Raw genomic sequence first — 15,414 nt, 5'->3', positions numbered from 1 at the left:
TTTTGCGTGTGTGGAATTTGGTTGGAGTGAAGATCTGCTTGATGTTTCTCTGTGTTTATTAACCTTTTGAAATCGAGTTTATTGGTAGTTTTCTGGAAGATTGTAGGGATATAAGTACAACATCGGTTGAAATAAACATTTTTAAAAACGTATATAAAGTGTGTAATTTCTTATGCAATGTGAGAATTAAACGGGGGGAATACATTTATCGAATGAAAGAATTTTTATTGAAACGACAAATGTGTTCGAGCGACAGGTAGAAAGGCCGAAAAGTCGGGAAATGGTGGGGGAAGGAGAAACCGGAATGAAACAGCGTGGTCTCGCCGGAGAAGCCACGTGCTTCGAGACGAGCGACGGCGAACAGCGCCGAACGTAACCGAGCGTGAGATTTCGTGTCGGAACCCGGTGTCGGAATGCTTCGTTCTCAGTCGTAGGCGCGTGCCACGTACCGTCGTGTCACTAGTGTGGGTGTTAGCTCGTTCTCCTCGCTTCTGATATTTCTCTCCGCATCGTGCGTTAACACCGTCTAACAAATCGTCGACAAATATCGTTATAACTCACTGTTAACTAGAAATTCATCAATTCATTCACGCAATCCATTCCAATCATTCATGTTGTCGTTAAATTATTAACAAGCTGTAGGTCTTTCACGGTAGAGAAATATACCTCGTATTTATCACTAGTGAAACTATATTTACATGCGTGATCAAAACATTGTCGAAGCCATGAAGGGCGCAGAGCATCGACTTTCGAAATTCGAGTGAAGTGTCTGTCAGAGAAGGATGAAGAATCGTTCGAGGACGTACCGGTGGCAACAGCACATCAGATAAGAGGTACGATATACAAACTAGAAATGTTATTTTCCGTCAAAACCTGTTTTTGCGTGTTGGACTACTGTTGCTCGAGGAATAATGAACTAGTGATCCGCGTTTGATTTATCGCAACGAAGGTTAACTCGCTCTTGACAAGAAGCACGGCACGGCGAAATGAAAATTGAAACGGAACAGAAGACACGGAGAGAGGTCGACAGTCTTTGAAGATCCGCCAATTAGCGGGCAAGTTTTCGAGTCTGTTCACACGAACCGCCGGCACGAAGGACCGTTACTTAGTGGCGCGGTCCTTTTCACCATATCCCGCGTCGCGATTTTTAATTAGCTCACGGGCGGAACGAGAGTAAGAGAGACAGAGGTTAAAGCCACCGACGGCTTATGTGTATCCACTGTTGCGGTTAAGTCCTCGGTGTTTCATGCACCGGAAAGCACGTTGACTCGTGCAACAGTGCTGTTTCGAAGATTTCAGTGGTTTTGTAGGAAGGGGATGAAAAGTTCAAAGTACAGGGGGTGAAAAAGCAAATATTTCTTAGGTAACAGCATGTCTTACTTTTTTAACGTCTATACAGTGTATTTCAAAAGGTACGTGTCAAATTGATATAGCGTATTCAGGAAGTGAAATAGATGAAAAAAGTTCATATGAACCTATAACCTAAAATGATTTATTAAAGAGTAATAAGGAATAGTTACAAGAAATTGTACAATGCTTCTCGATTTTACAGCTCTGTATAATTGCTTATTAATAAGCAAATGACTGTCTTAAATGTCAGTACGAAACTGAAAAGCATCGTACAACTTAATGGACAACAGTTCTTTTTTATTCCCTATAACATTTTAATAAATCGTTTTGAAACAAGAGTTTATATGAACTTTTTTCATCTATTTCATCTCTTGAACACGTTGTACCAATTTGTCACTGAACACCCTTTTGTAACACCCTGTATATGTACCTACTACACATGCAAGTTTAAAAATAGTCGAATTTGGGATAGAAGAAATACCATATTCCAATCTGAACTATATAAAATTGTTTCTAAACTAGAATAATTATTTATATTTTTTAAATATATGTTTAACCATTGAATATAAACTGTAATGAAACGTGGTTCGTCTCAATCTCGTTGGAACTACCTCCAACCGCTCAGAGGATGTTCCAGCGGTTGAACAGCATCGGTTGAAGACAAATTCCGGACGAGCTTTCCGAAAAGAGGGATCCTTATCGGAGACCTGATCTCGACGAACCTCGTCCAGGTTGCCGCGAGCATGCAATACGAATCTCCACGGATCCCTTACGCCGGCCTCTTTATCTCTCCCAACGTTTACCCGAAAGGAATTACTTTCCCATTAGGATCTTGTCTTTCGAGGACAAATAGTCGAAATTCGAGCCGATGCTACTGTCCGAATCGCCACGGTGATTTTTCCCCGAGGTGAATCCCCTTATCGGGGTTCAGGCAGAAGCTCTCCTTTTTTTCTCGATTTTTACTTTTACCGAGGGGCTTATCTAATACCTGAAAACGGCCGAGAGCCACTTCCCTTCTATTATAGAGTTTACCTCACACGTCTATTTGCCGCCTTATTTATTTTTTCTTATAATTAGAAACGAAGAAATTTATAATCCGAATTAGCTGACAAGTTCCATTGACAAATGAGTCGACGGAGTTGACTACATTCGCGACACGATTCTCAATTTATCTAGAGAATTGTCATCTCGTTCCTCTTCATCAACCGGTATTTTTCATCCGGTTGGTTGCTGTGACAATTGCCACTTTTTCGTTCGTGCCACATCTTCACGAAGTAAAATTGCATCTCTTCCCACCCTCCCTCCCTCTCTCTTCGCATTCTCTCTACTCTTACTCCCCACGGGTATGACGTCGTCGGAAATAATAGTCGTCTCATCAGTCGGAAATGAATGCTTTAGATTACCACGATAAGCTGGTAAGCGTGAACTGTGCCTTAGATGTAATGCCAACCTCCCGGCGGTGGGGCCCTCTGTGTGGTTGACGACTTCGTAACCTGGAGATTCGTCAATGTCAAACCCCATTAGCAACAGCCCTTCGTCTACCGTCGACTCGCTAATTCCCTCTTACGGCAAATATGCAATACGTGTATCGTTACAATTATACGCGGGAGACGTGGCAACACTACACTCTACAGCTTCCGTTGGGTCTATTCTAAAGTCGTTTAGAGACCCAAATGGACCCTTTCACAGTTCATTAAAAGCGACAAAATACGGTTAAAAAATAGTGTTTCTTTATATTGAAAAATAGTGATAATTATATATTTAATTTGAAACGTTCAAGTTATTCGTTTCACTTGAAAACAGTTCGTATATACAACTGTCAAAACGCGCCACAATGTTGTGGCACGTAGGAACGAACTAGAACGGACCGGAACATATCGGATACGGATCTCTTTGTAACCAATGATGGCCCCTTGCTGTAGTGTCACAGTGTTTCGTGAAGTTAATAACCGTGTTCAACATCGAAACATCGGTTACGGCAACAAAATACCGTCGAGCAAGAATTTACGTACACGTAGTCGTGGTTTTCGGTTAATGTACAAAGCTGGGAACAACGGCGTCCATCGCTTGTCGCTCGGTTGCGAGATAAAGGTTAATTTAACGCCGCGGCGTGCTAGAGGCCAGCCCGTACAACCGCGCGAACGTTAAACACGCATCGTAAGTCCGTTTCCACGCGAAATCGTAAAGTCGAGGTGGAAGCACCGTCGCGCTGCATTTTCGACCGTTTTTCACCAGCCGTGCGCCGCTCACAATGTATTACGAAGATAAGAGGGCCTCCTCGATTAAGGCTGAATTCTGAGGTATCACGCTTCGACGATTCTCCCGCGCCGCTCGAAGATTTACACGGCACAGGGAATAGCCGGCTTATCGCGTTAAGTAAATCGTTTTATAGTTGCCTTTCGATGTACGTTTACGTTGCGCGTACCACGGGGAGAGGGAGACCGTTGAAGATACGCCTGGTCAGTTGAAAAACGCGGTATTACCGTGGAATCTTAATCATGCGAATTAATGGAGAGTGCAGAAATTGTGGTTTTCTGTGGTATAAATTAAGTGAGATTGGAAATTGGATTTTAGTTGTGCATCGTTTTTTTTTTCACGTGGACTCGTTAGTGGGAACACCTGTGCTGTAATTGGTAGGTTCAGGGTTCGAATCCTGGTGGATAAATTTGATTGGTCGATATTTTCCTCCTAGTTTGTGATTGGTTGCAAATTGTTTCTCGTCGTTTCCATACACTGTCGTGTGAAGTTTATGCAGACTTCAAGCGATGGAATTTATTCTCGATTAATATTTAAGTTTTCTTTAGTGTTGTCAGATGAATAGTGTAAAATTTTACGGATATTCGAGTCGAGTCTTATTAGCAATAACAAGAAGAGGTTTCCAAGAAGTGCTAAGTGCAAAAATTCGTTAGTTTAGAACGGTTGACGGGGACATTCGCAGTGAAGTGGTTTCATATCCGTGCGTCCTCAACGCGATGCGTTTTATAGCTCACTATGACACACGCTGATTTATCATAAACGTAAACCATTTCTTCCCCGTTTGCTTTGTCATACGCCTTTAATCGCCACTTTTAATGACCAGTGACGTTTGCACCTCAAACCAGCGTGTAAGTTTTAAACGTTTTTCTTCATCCGTTCTTGTGTTGGTTTGAAATTTTTTATAATTAGAATATAAAAACCTCTTTTCATTAATAAAGCGTCTCTTTTTCCATATTGTGTCCCTGTTAAAGTAGAGTAATGCAATTATAGAGAAAAAAAAGCGTTGACTTTTAGTTAAATCACTTCAAAAAATGTTTCGTTCTTGTAACAATCTAAGATTATCAGGTCATACAAAGAGGTTATGTTTATTTTAAAAGTGTAATGATTTACCATTAGCATAAAAGATTCATTTGCAAGTCAGTCGTGTCACATAACCTAGTCACGAGTTGTAAACTCCTTCGTGCAGCCTTAACCGTTAATTTTCGAGCGGCATTCCGCGTATTTACAACTGTAATATGTTAAAACCATTAGTCTGACATTCCGAAATGTTCGTACCACCGTATCGCTAGATAAAGACTATGACCTTCGGTAACCTTCAGTAACCTTTGTCTCTCCTTCTTGTGTTTAACAAATGCCATTAGCTCAAAGGGTAAATCGACAGAATAAAAGTAACCTATAATTTGCAATTAATAAAAGATAATTTTTTTTAATGAAAATATTTCACTTAACCTCATTTAGAAGTGAAAATTTTCCCATTAGTCTTCACTGAATCCTTCAAATTCTTCAACTATCGTTAAAGATCAATCCCTACCTTAAAAAGTGTTACGTAAATCTCCGAAATTTACATTTTCCGTCGGAGCATCGACGAGTGAGCATCGAACAGCACTTACGCGTAACGAATGGAAAAAGTTTCTTCGATTTCGTCAAAAAGTAGGAAACGATAAGGAGGGGAAAAAAGTCGAATTAAGAACGGACTCGTTATTTGAAGGAAAACTGTGGGAGGGACACGGGTGGCCAACAGTCGTACGTTAAAGGGATTCACTCTCGAAGATCGTTCACGATCGACAAATACGAGTGATCCAATTACTAATGACCGACTGGTTAAACAAGCAGACGTTCTGATGGTATCCATCCACTACAGTGACTCATTGTCGTTCTATGTCCTAAATAGTGTTTGCTGATGATTAGAAGTGATTGGGTCGTTAGAATTTTTTTATGATATTTGAGGATTCATTGGGATATTCTTATATTGCGTACTAAATTGTTCTAGTTCTAGTACTAATGATTTAATGATAGAGGTCAATGTTGGTTGTTGAATTGTAGGAGTTGCCTATCTTTATTAGAAATTGTATTTTATTTAGTAGAATAATTGCATTGTTCTAAGGAAAATATAATTGTAGTACTTGTGTCTTCTATGCTTTTCAAAATTTTACCAAAAATTGAAAAAAATATAATAAAAAGATTTCCAAAAATTCATGTAAAAAATTTATAGAAAAAAAATTTTCAACGACATTTCTCTTACTCCACAATTTTTGTATTTACCATAAACCAACCTTCACACAAAAAACACCCACTAGGTCTATTTTCTCTCCAGAATCAACCGTCCAACACCCTGCACCGAAACATCCCTGTCTTCGCACCCGGTAACTAAAACAAACAGTGTCACACCCCAACGAAATAAAAACTAATAAAACATCCCAAAAAGGCGTTCCAACTCTCAAGAAGACTGGCTACAAAACACGCTCAACTTTCTCCCGAGCCAGAAGTCTCGCCTTCTGTCAAGACTTCCATCAAAAGTCAACATCCAAAAAGACGCAGGCTGCGTGTGTTCACTTGGTGGAGTGCGACGTGACGCGACCAAAAATACACGGTCGCCTGGCTGCTGCAGAGTTAGGTTCGGTTTCCAAAACGATTCGAATACGTCCTTCGTCCTAGAGCCTCGAGGGGGAGGGTGTATCGCCGCGAATCGGCCGGTTTGGCTTTCTATTTCGGTCGTTCGCGCGCTGCCGTCGCCATTCGTTTCAACGCGGATATTTTTAAAAGGTTTCTGACTCGCCACCACACAGAGCCCCCTTTCCCTCCTGGAATCTCCTTGTGCGGTATACAACGCGGACCAGCAATATTTTCAACCGACCGTCGCCTCTCGCGGCTTTCTCTTATCCTCGTAACTCACCGGTCGCAAAATGCTGTTCTCGTGCGCGTTCGCTGCAGAGAAGAACCTTGGTGTAGCGAGAGGATGTGCAAGGGGAGGGTTGTTACTGCATCGAGTGTCGATACTTGAAGTTTATTGTGTGGATAAATGTGGTTCGAGGAAGTTCGTGGGATTTTGTTTTTAGGTTAGGATAATTTTTGTTGTATTTTTTCGAAAGATTTAGATAAGTTTATTTAGAAGCAGGTGTTAAACGAAGCAACGATGTACTTGTAGATGTTTTATTTTTATTAATATACAGGTTGTTCCACGTAACACCACGATTTTTCAAGCACTTCTTGTGGTATGACGAAAAAGTGTCTTAAAGAAAAGTTGATAGTAAGATCCAATTAATTTGCTGGAAAAAAAAGACAATTCTGTGGTAAGGTTTTTCGGTGGATTTTTGAGGTTAAGCCTTGAAGTAGACGTCAAGTGAAATTGGCGTAATTTAGTTAGACGCGGAAGGCGACGGGCAACGAATTGTTAAGGATTTAGCTGCGACATTCTGAGAGACTTTTACCGTGAATGGCGTGGCAGTGGAGGTGTCGAGGTTGTTTACTCGAGAGTGTCGAGCAAAGTGAGGAAGTGGGAGGTGCTAAACTTAGTACGATAATATAATGTTAGGTTATAAAGGTTTTCGCTCTATTCAAATCGACAACGCCCTATAAACTTGAACCTTTTTATACAAGTTAATATAAAATTGAAGTTTCTAAAGTGTTTAACCGCCGAACAATACAATTTTTATTGTTCATTCTATACAATGAAAGTCTAACGGAAAAAGAAAGACTTATAATTGGATCATAAATCCATGGCACTTGTGCAAAAATGTCCCTTATTCCACGCGTCAAAAGAATCTGCCATGAGGCATAAAGAAAAACGAGCGGAGCGTGCATTCGATGGATTCGATTCCCCGACGGATTTCGTTGTCACTGGCCAGGTTTCTCTTGATTTCTCGATTTTCCTCCACGACACCTTCGCGTACCAGGGTAAATATTTGATGTGATTTTTCTTCCTAACCCCACCTCCGTCACGCGTTCATCCACAACCATCGGATTCGCACCCTCGTTACTTAGCTCCTTCGCCTCTTCTTTTTTTCATCTCTTTCTTTTCCGTTCGCGTTAGCACGTTTTCAATGATAATTCCATCTTCCCTTCTTGGTTTGTTAAACTTTTACGATTTGTTCAAGTTCTCACATATACACACACATACACACTTCTTGCTTTTTTTTCTCTTTTTATTGTTCACTCATTTACTCTTCTTTAAAGAATCAACTGATTCATTTATACTCACATTTTCATTCGTACAGTGAATCTTACATTTTTATTCAAATTTTCACTCGTTTGGTGATTCATTGGATCATTCACATACTTTCTTATCTATTCATTCTCTCACTCAGTTAATTGTTCATTCATTCATTCATCCACCTGCTTGGCGATTCACTTATTCACTCGTGCATACATTCACTTTTTTCAGTTATTCCAATATTTATTAACTCACCCTCTTCCTTTTCTCTCAATTTTTTTCTTTTTTTCACGAATAACTCGGCGTTCCCAAACCTCTTCAGAGGGTGAAGCGACGGGCGCAGACGGCGCACGCGGTGAAAATACGACGTCTTAACCGTTTTCAAGGGTTGCAAAAGTGCGTGGGGGGTGTCGCGTGCGCATATGGTACATGCATCATTGCGGTAAGAGTACGGGGTTCTTCTGTGTGTTTATCTACCCTCCCAACGGTGTGTTCACCATAGAGCGGCATAGAACGATAAGAACAACGATTCTCGCGTCCGCCACACAGATAAACCACGTTCACTGCAAAGAGAGAAAAAAAACTTTACGATTCACGTGGCATTGTTTCAGTGAAAAAGAAATGGAGGGAGGCGACTTAGTGCGGGTAGTTTCAACCCTATTCTTCGTCTAATCGTGTACAGATTTTGTTTGAGATATAACTCGAGCAGCTTTCAATGTAAAATTGTTAATTATCATTTCCTTTATATTTCTATTTACCTTGAAGTTCTATTATATACATATTTTCTGTTTTCTATTTTTTATTCTTTTTTTACTTGAACAGATTAGATTATAACAATCTACGTCTGTCCTTTTTTCTCTGTACACTTAATAAAGATTCTAAATAAATAAATAAAAATTACAGCGTTGTGGAGGTAGTGCAAGGTAATTTATGCGTGGAATGGTGTAATTTAAATAGATATGTCTGTCGTTGCGGATGGTGGAAGTAGTTTTGGAAGGGGTCCTCCTATGGGAGGTATGGTTGTTTAAGTTACGGTTACCAGAATGTGGCTTCTTCATGCAACGTGTTTCAGAAATTTCATTTCCTTGTTGCAATTGGTCGTAATATAATGTACAGTACAGTTATGCATAAATTTCTAGTATTTTGTTAACGTGCTTTATTTTAATATTATTCATTTAATTTATCCAATTAATTCACTTTGTTTATGAATGTGATAGACATATGCAAAATTTCAGCATCTTTTGCAACAAATTGAACCATCAAAAAAATACCAACAACCATATAAAAAAAAAAATGGAATCTATCTCTGCCCATTTCCCAACACAAGAACCATTTAAAACCAAGAGGATACCAATGATACACCCCCAAAAACAACCCCAATCCTCCCTACTCCGCAGGGACTAGAATTCGATTCTCGAGGAACACAAACGCCCCCATCTCCATATACAAGAACAGTCTTCATACATCCATACGAGAAAAAAACATCATGGCAGAATTTTCCTCAAGCCCTTAATATATTCCCCGTTCATTCTTCATCGACGTGAAATCTCAGCCCATAATCTTCATCCACGAGAAGACTCTGTGAACCCCTGTCGTTCCATATTATAGACACGGGAGACAATCTCGGCTGAAATCGAACCGCTGCGCCGCTAGTCTCTATGGTTCGACTACACACCAGCGTTCTTCTCTCTTGAGTGTCGTTACGAATCGCGAGGACGTTGCGCGAATTTCGATTCACGTTTTGCATACGACGATCCTCGCGACACATGGGGCCTTCCTTCTCGACGAACGAGAAAATTTGTGCGCGCGTGTGTGTGTGTGTACATGTTGTGTGTGTATTAGGGGATGCGACATGTTTCGCATCTGGTGCACGTTTTTTGATAAAAATGTGCTCGCACGCTCGACACTTTCTACGGTTGTAAATCATGCGTGCAACGTATAAAGGCGATTGGAGGATCGATGACGCTTCAGAAGCTCTTTTTAAATTACACACCGGTGATTCATGGGAGTTTCAGGGTGTCAGGTGAATTTGCGAGTGTTCAAGGGTTATAACTGAGCTTCTTTTTCTTTTTTTTAAATTCATCTTTCAAATTTTGAGGTAATTTTTTAAATTGCCTTTTATGCAAGAAATTTTATTTTTAGAAATCAAGTTTTTTCCATTATACTTCTAGTTAAAATGTTTAAAAAGATTAATAATTATCCCCTTTATAGACCTACTTAAGACTTCTATCTATTCTTTAGTTGAAGGAAAAAATTGGAGAATGTATTTTAAGGGATAAGTATGTTTTACAAATCTACGTAAGTTTTGCTGATTATTTAAAAAGTTTATGAGTATTGCAGTCAGTAATATTTTGTCAGAGTATATTCATCAGTGTTTCTGTATTTCTTTGTTGAATCTCCGGTATGTTTTTGGGGGATTGGGTGCGAAAATTAGGATGGGGGGATCGAAGAACACGGGAAATTCGGTTGACTAAGCGTGAGCTTAGATAAATCAATAACTGTCTCTTTTCCGAGGCACTGGAACCCACAAAAATTGCCCCCGTGGCAACCCTTCTCCCCAGTATCGAGATACACGTGATCGTATCGAGGAGAATAAACGAGCGTTTTACTGGTAGTGGTCAGATAACACTTCCCAATAGCAAAACAAAAAAGATCGTGCCACTAAATCAACGGGTTCCTGCTTTCGTTCGGGCTAAAAGCTTTCGTTAACCTTCGTGAGTTACAAAAATCGTGCAATTTATTTTAACAGATAAAATTAACAGAACTGGCTAACTTTTCTTTATTTATAACACTTTTCGATCAACTTGGAAATTTTTCTTCTCACGAACGAAGAAAAATTGTTATTTGAACACGTGTGTAATTACATCAGTTTATCTAAAAATTATGAATTTAATCATAGAAATTAACACTGTTTCCTTATCTGAAAAATCAACCCCTCAATTCCCCAATTACTATGTATATCGTTTCTACGGATAGATATATGCACCCACTTATTCCTCCGTTTACACCATTGTGCTATCTTATCCCTGAAACCACCCTCATGAACATATCCAGTCACATCTTTCGTTACGACACAATAATCGACACTTCACTGCTTCATATATATATATATATTCACTCATTCACATCGCTACCTTCATTCAAGATTATTTCAGAAATACAATTTCAATAAATCATGACCATTCTTATTCAACGAACTACTTCAACCAGCTGTACAACTGCTCATTGACATATGCATACATAACCTCTCCTACGTTTCCCCCCCGCCGCTTAATGTTTGGTCGTCAGTTGCCGGGTCACTACTGACACAACTTTTAGATGCCTCTTCTTTTAATCGGCATTCGAAACAGAGCCACGACTCTCCTCTCTTTATATTATAAATATGTTTACTGTTTTGTAGAATTTTAAACAATATAATGTCTAGTAAAATAGAGAAATATGCTGTCCGAGGGTTAAACTCAACGAAATCCACGCATCAATAGAGTAACAACATTACTGTTATGCACAGACACAGTCCGATATAGTTACGTTGGATACCCGAGCTTCGGATCGTGTCGGAAAAAACCGGCCGAGATCGGTTCGAGAGTCCGAAGGTCTCCGATGCTACCCGAGATTCTATTCGGGATTGCGTTAAAACGGATCGTATTACACTCATAACACGACCCTTGATCTGTTCAATGTTTTTTACTAAAATTCGTTAGAATCGCGTATAGTCGTGACGAACACGCGTCGATCGAACGATATGGAAGCCCACGAGGTTCGCATCGTTTAACTCGGATCGCTTGGAATCGTGTGACAGAGTCCGTCGGGCTTCTTATTAGTCATAGGGCCGTGATGGGTAGTCGAGGGAACCCCTCGCGGACAACGTATCGAATGTACCGGCGATGCATAGTAGCGCGCGAGGGGCCCTTCTATGCGAAGGGGCGCGCCCCCATGGCCAAGCACCCCGATACGTTGTCCTTAGCTAGTGTTTCGCTCGACGCTCACCCGTTCGCCCGATCCCTGGTGCTCGTGCTAACGAAATAACGCGAACACACGTTCTTGTTTGCCGTTTTTCTGCTCATATTTGTGGTTTTCGCGTTCGTGACAGAAGTGGGGGAGGGTGTACAAGTGGAGAATGACGGTGTGAAAGTGAAGTTTGAGCGGTTACCGAACGGCGGAGATATTTGGATGGACGGAAAGAGGATAATGGAGGATGGTGAAGAATAAGGATTCTGTGGAACGTTGCTTCTTTTGTTTTTACTTGGAGCTTTTGTGAGGGATTTCAGCGATGAATGGAATGGTGGAGAATTTGGTGTGTTTGCAATACCGGCAGTGTTTGTAAAGAATTTAGAACGGTTATTAGAAAGTATTATTTTTTTAAAAGAATCTTATCAATGAGACTATTTATATTTATTTTTAAATTGCAAAATACATATCAGGGTTAGATGCAAATCTCCGTATAAATATTGAAACATGCTGAAAAATATTTTTGAAGGTTTGTAAATATTTTTAAAAGTAACTGCTTGAAGCTGAACGTTGGAATATACGCAACGGAATTTTTCTGAGAAACCGTTACTGGTTTGTTACGTTTGGTATCCATCCTAGATATCGAATTTCAAGCGCATAGTTGCCAAGAAGCGTCAAGGCCAAACACAGAGATGGCAAACAGCGTGGCACGGCTCGATATTGGGATTTATGTGTTGAGGGGTGGACGCGGACGATAATTCGCCGCACGGCGGCGATCATGGAGCCGGTTACTCGCAGAGTGTTTTCTTCTGTCACATTGTATAGACACAGTTACGAGTTTTTCGAGCATCGTGGATTGAGAAAGGATGAATCGTTTCTCTCACACACGGTTTTACACCGGCGAACGCGTCAGGTGGCAAATGATCAATGTGCAGCACTCTCGAATAGGATTTGCGAACATCAGGTAATTTTTCTTTTCGTTTTACGATGGATACATTTTGTGATGGTACGGAGGTAGATTGATCTGCTCCCTGGGGATTATAGGTCGAGTGTCTCGAAAGGGAGTTTAGTGCATGTATATTGTGTATTTAGATTAAAAATGATGGTGAACATTTTTAGAAAAATTTTTAAGAACATTGCAAAATTTTTTGGAATGCCTTTTTTTTAATGTAATATTTTTTTTTTTATTTTTAGACAATATTTTTTAGTTTACTTTTATGTAATATATTTTTTTTAAGGATATTTGTTTGAGTATTTTGTAAGAAACTTTTTACGATTAATTTCGAATGAGAAGAAGTTCGATGAATTTTTAATAGTGTAAGGTTTAGTAATGCAAAGTTCATTTTTTTCGAGTGTAGTCCTTCCACTGAAATGTTGTTTGAATAATCACAGTGAATGGTTTCTCTGCAGTCTCGTTAAATATTCTCGCTCTAAACGCTTTGTTCACCCTCAAGAATTCACCCCTCTATATTCACGTTCGGACATACACATTCAGCAGCCATTTACACTTGTTAGACACAGTGACACCCTTTTGCATCCTGAAAAATTCTTACATTTTCGTTTCCGCTATATTCTCCATGATAATTGTATAAATTAGCAGAAAATTTCAATCATAAAAATTCTTTAAAACTGGTTCTTGAAGAATTTATGAAATACTTGTTTGCTCACACTCTTTTTTAACCAAAATTATAGCCTCGATATTGCAGCTGAACCGGTCAATTAACATATCAATCACGTTCTAGAAACAATTTTAATTTTAACGGCAAATGATGGGCTTTGCAAGCCTGTTTATTTAACCTCTTTTTTCTTGTCTGATCTATACATACATATTTGTGCACAACTTTACTTAAAATTTCTTATAGGAAAGTATCATCCTATTACAAGCATTCCAGGAAAATTACACTGTACTAGTCTGTCATTTCAGTCTTGTTACAAATATAGCTTGCAAAACGTTAGATGAGAATAAATGAAACAAATTACGTATCCCGTTTGAGATTAACTTCCATCCAGGACATTATCTAAAGAACATAACAAAGAAAAAAAATTCTAGTTGGTTGGCTGTCCTGGTTACTCTTACCAGATATTCTTACAGGCTTATTAGAGTCTTTAAAGATTCTATCTAAGACTTTAATAAGTCTTTAAGAATCTACTATGAAAATTAAATTAAAAATTTCAATTAAAACTAAAAATATAAATCACATAATTTCTTCAATGTTTGGGTCACTTGTGCTGGTCATCCTGTTAAAGTAATCGAAGGACCCACGCAGTCCCTTAATGAGGGAATTTATTCACGAAACAACGAGGTAGCGCGTAGACTGGAAATGGCGGCCAGGTCTCGGAGACGAGCGTATTAATATAATCCTATAATTCCGCCGGATGTTCCGCTTGTACACGCTCCTCGGTCAGCCGTTCCGGCGTCAGTATCAATTACTTTACCCTTGTCAACCGGGTTAACCCTCCGCGGGTCTAGCCAACGGCCTTTCGACCGTTTCGTGTCAACATCTTCGCCTGCGCGCGGCGTATTCGCGTGAAAAGCTTGAGGTTTCCTACGGCTTCCGCCGGCTGGGAGAATTAAGAAAGTTGAGGAATTGAATTTGAAGCGACGCGAAGTGAATTAGAGGGATTTGTTATTCATGAATGGCTGGGGTTTAGCAGTAAGCAGAATAGTAGGCGCGTATTTTAACAGCAGTTGAATATCCGTGATTTTTTGAGGTTAGAAAAAACACTGTTTTGTTTAGATTTTTAATCAGTTTCGAAAACTTGACCATTCTTTAGGAATAATTTTAAGTAACTTTATTTTTATTTATATTAACTGCAATAACTGAAATTTAATTCACATTGTGGTGTCACTTTTTATAATTATTAGACATACAGGATTCTAATAAAAAAATTACACTGAACTACTTTCAACGATATTCAACCCTTTCGCTATTATTCTACATCGCCCTGCACTCGAAATCTCCCTACCCCTTTGCTATTCACCGTAAAACTATCAATTTTCGCTTTCACACCCGACAAAGCCTGACAAAAGCTAAAAAAGAAAAAACCCACACTCTCGAAACCCCTTTCTCTGACACCCTACCTTCCCTTTCATCAAAAAAAAATAATCCCAACAATATAACAATCTCCCCATACGACGAACAACATAATACACGTTAAGCGTCCATTCTACGTGGCTTTTTCACCGTCAGCTGCTTCGAAACGGTGAGGTCGAAAAGTTAATCTGTAAGTTCGACTGAAACGGCCGAGTCTACTACACTACGGTGTCTTAATTCGCGACGAATAGGCCGGATGGCGCGCGCGTCGGAATCCCTAAATCAGGATTAACTGGGAGATACAGCGTTGCCCTAATCCGTCGCGCACGGCAAACTAATGTCTCGTTCGCGCGCGTCGGATGTGTTTTGCCCCTTACCCTCTTCGATATAATGCGTTTTAGTCGACTTGTACAGCCGCATTTAGTCATCCTATTCTCGCCCAGTTGCCACTTAATATTAATTTCATCTTAGGCTAACGGCCCGTTTACGACTGAATCAGACAGAGGAAGGAAGTATAGCAATAAAGATACATGGCAGTCACAGAAGTGAATTTTAGGATATACTATAGCATAGACGTGGTGGAAGTGTGATGATGATCTGTTGTAATAGGTGAGGTTATGTGATATTTCTGCGAGCTTAGGTATGTGTGGAAAAATTGACATAGAAGTGTAGGTG

At 39.8% G+C, this 15,414-nt stretch overlaps 1 protein-coding gene across 1 annotated transcript in view; it reads left to right on the top strand.

Moving 5' to 3' along the window:
* Positions 1–767: 767 nt before the first annotated feature.
* The window catches only part of LOC108574247 (protein espinas-like), a 54,820-nt gene continuing 40,173 nt past the window's right edge, over positions 768–15,414 (top strand). Inside the window, exon 1 of the mRNA XM_017936802.1 lies at positions 768–833. The gene's annotated coding sequence lies outside the window, so the exon portion shown is untranslated. The remainder of the gene's footprint in view (positions 834–15,414) is intronic.

Source organism: Habropoda laboriosa, unplaced genomic scaffold (genome assembly GCF_001263275.1).
Source record: "Habropoda laboriosa isolate 0110345459 unplaced genomic scaffold, ASM126327v1 scaffold176, whole genome shotgun sequence".
Lineage (NCBI taxonomy): Eukaryota > Metazoa > Arthropoda > Insecta > Hymenoptera > Apidae > Habropoda > Habropoda laboriosa.
This window is presented reverse-complemented; position numbering and strand designations above follow the sequence as displayed.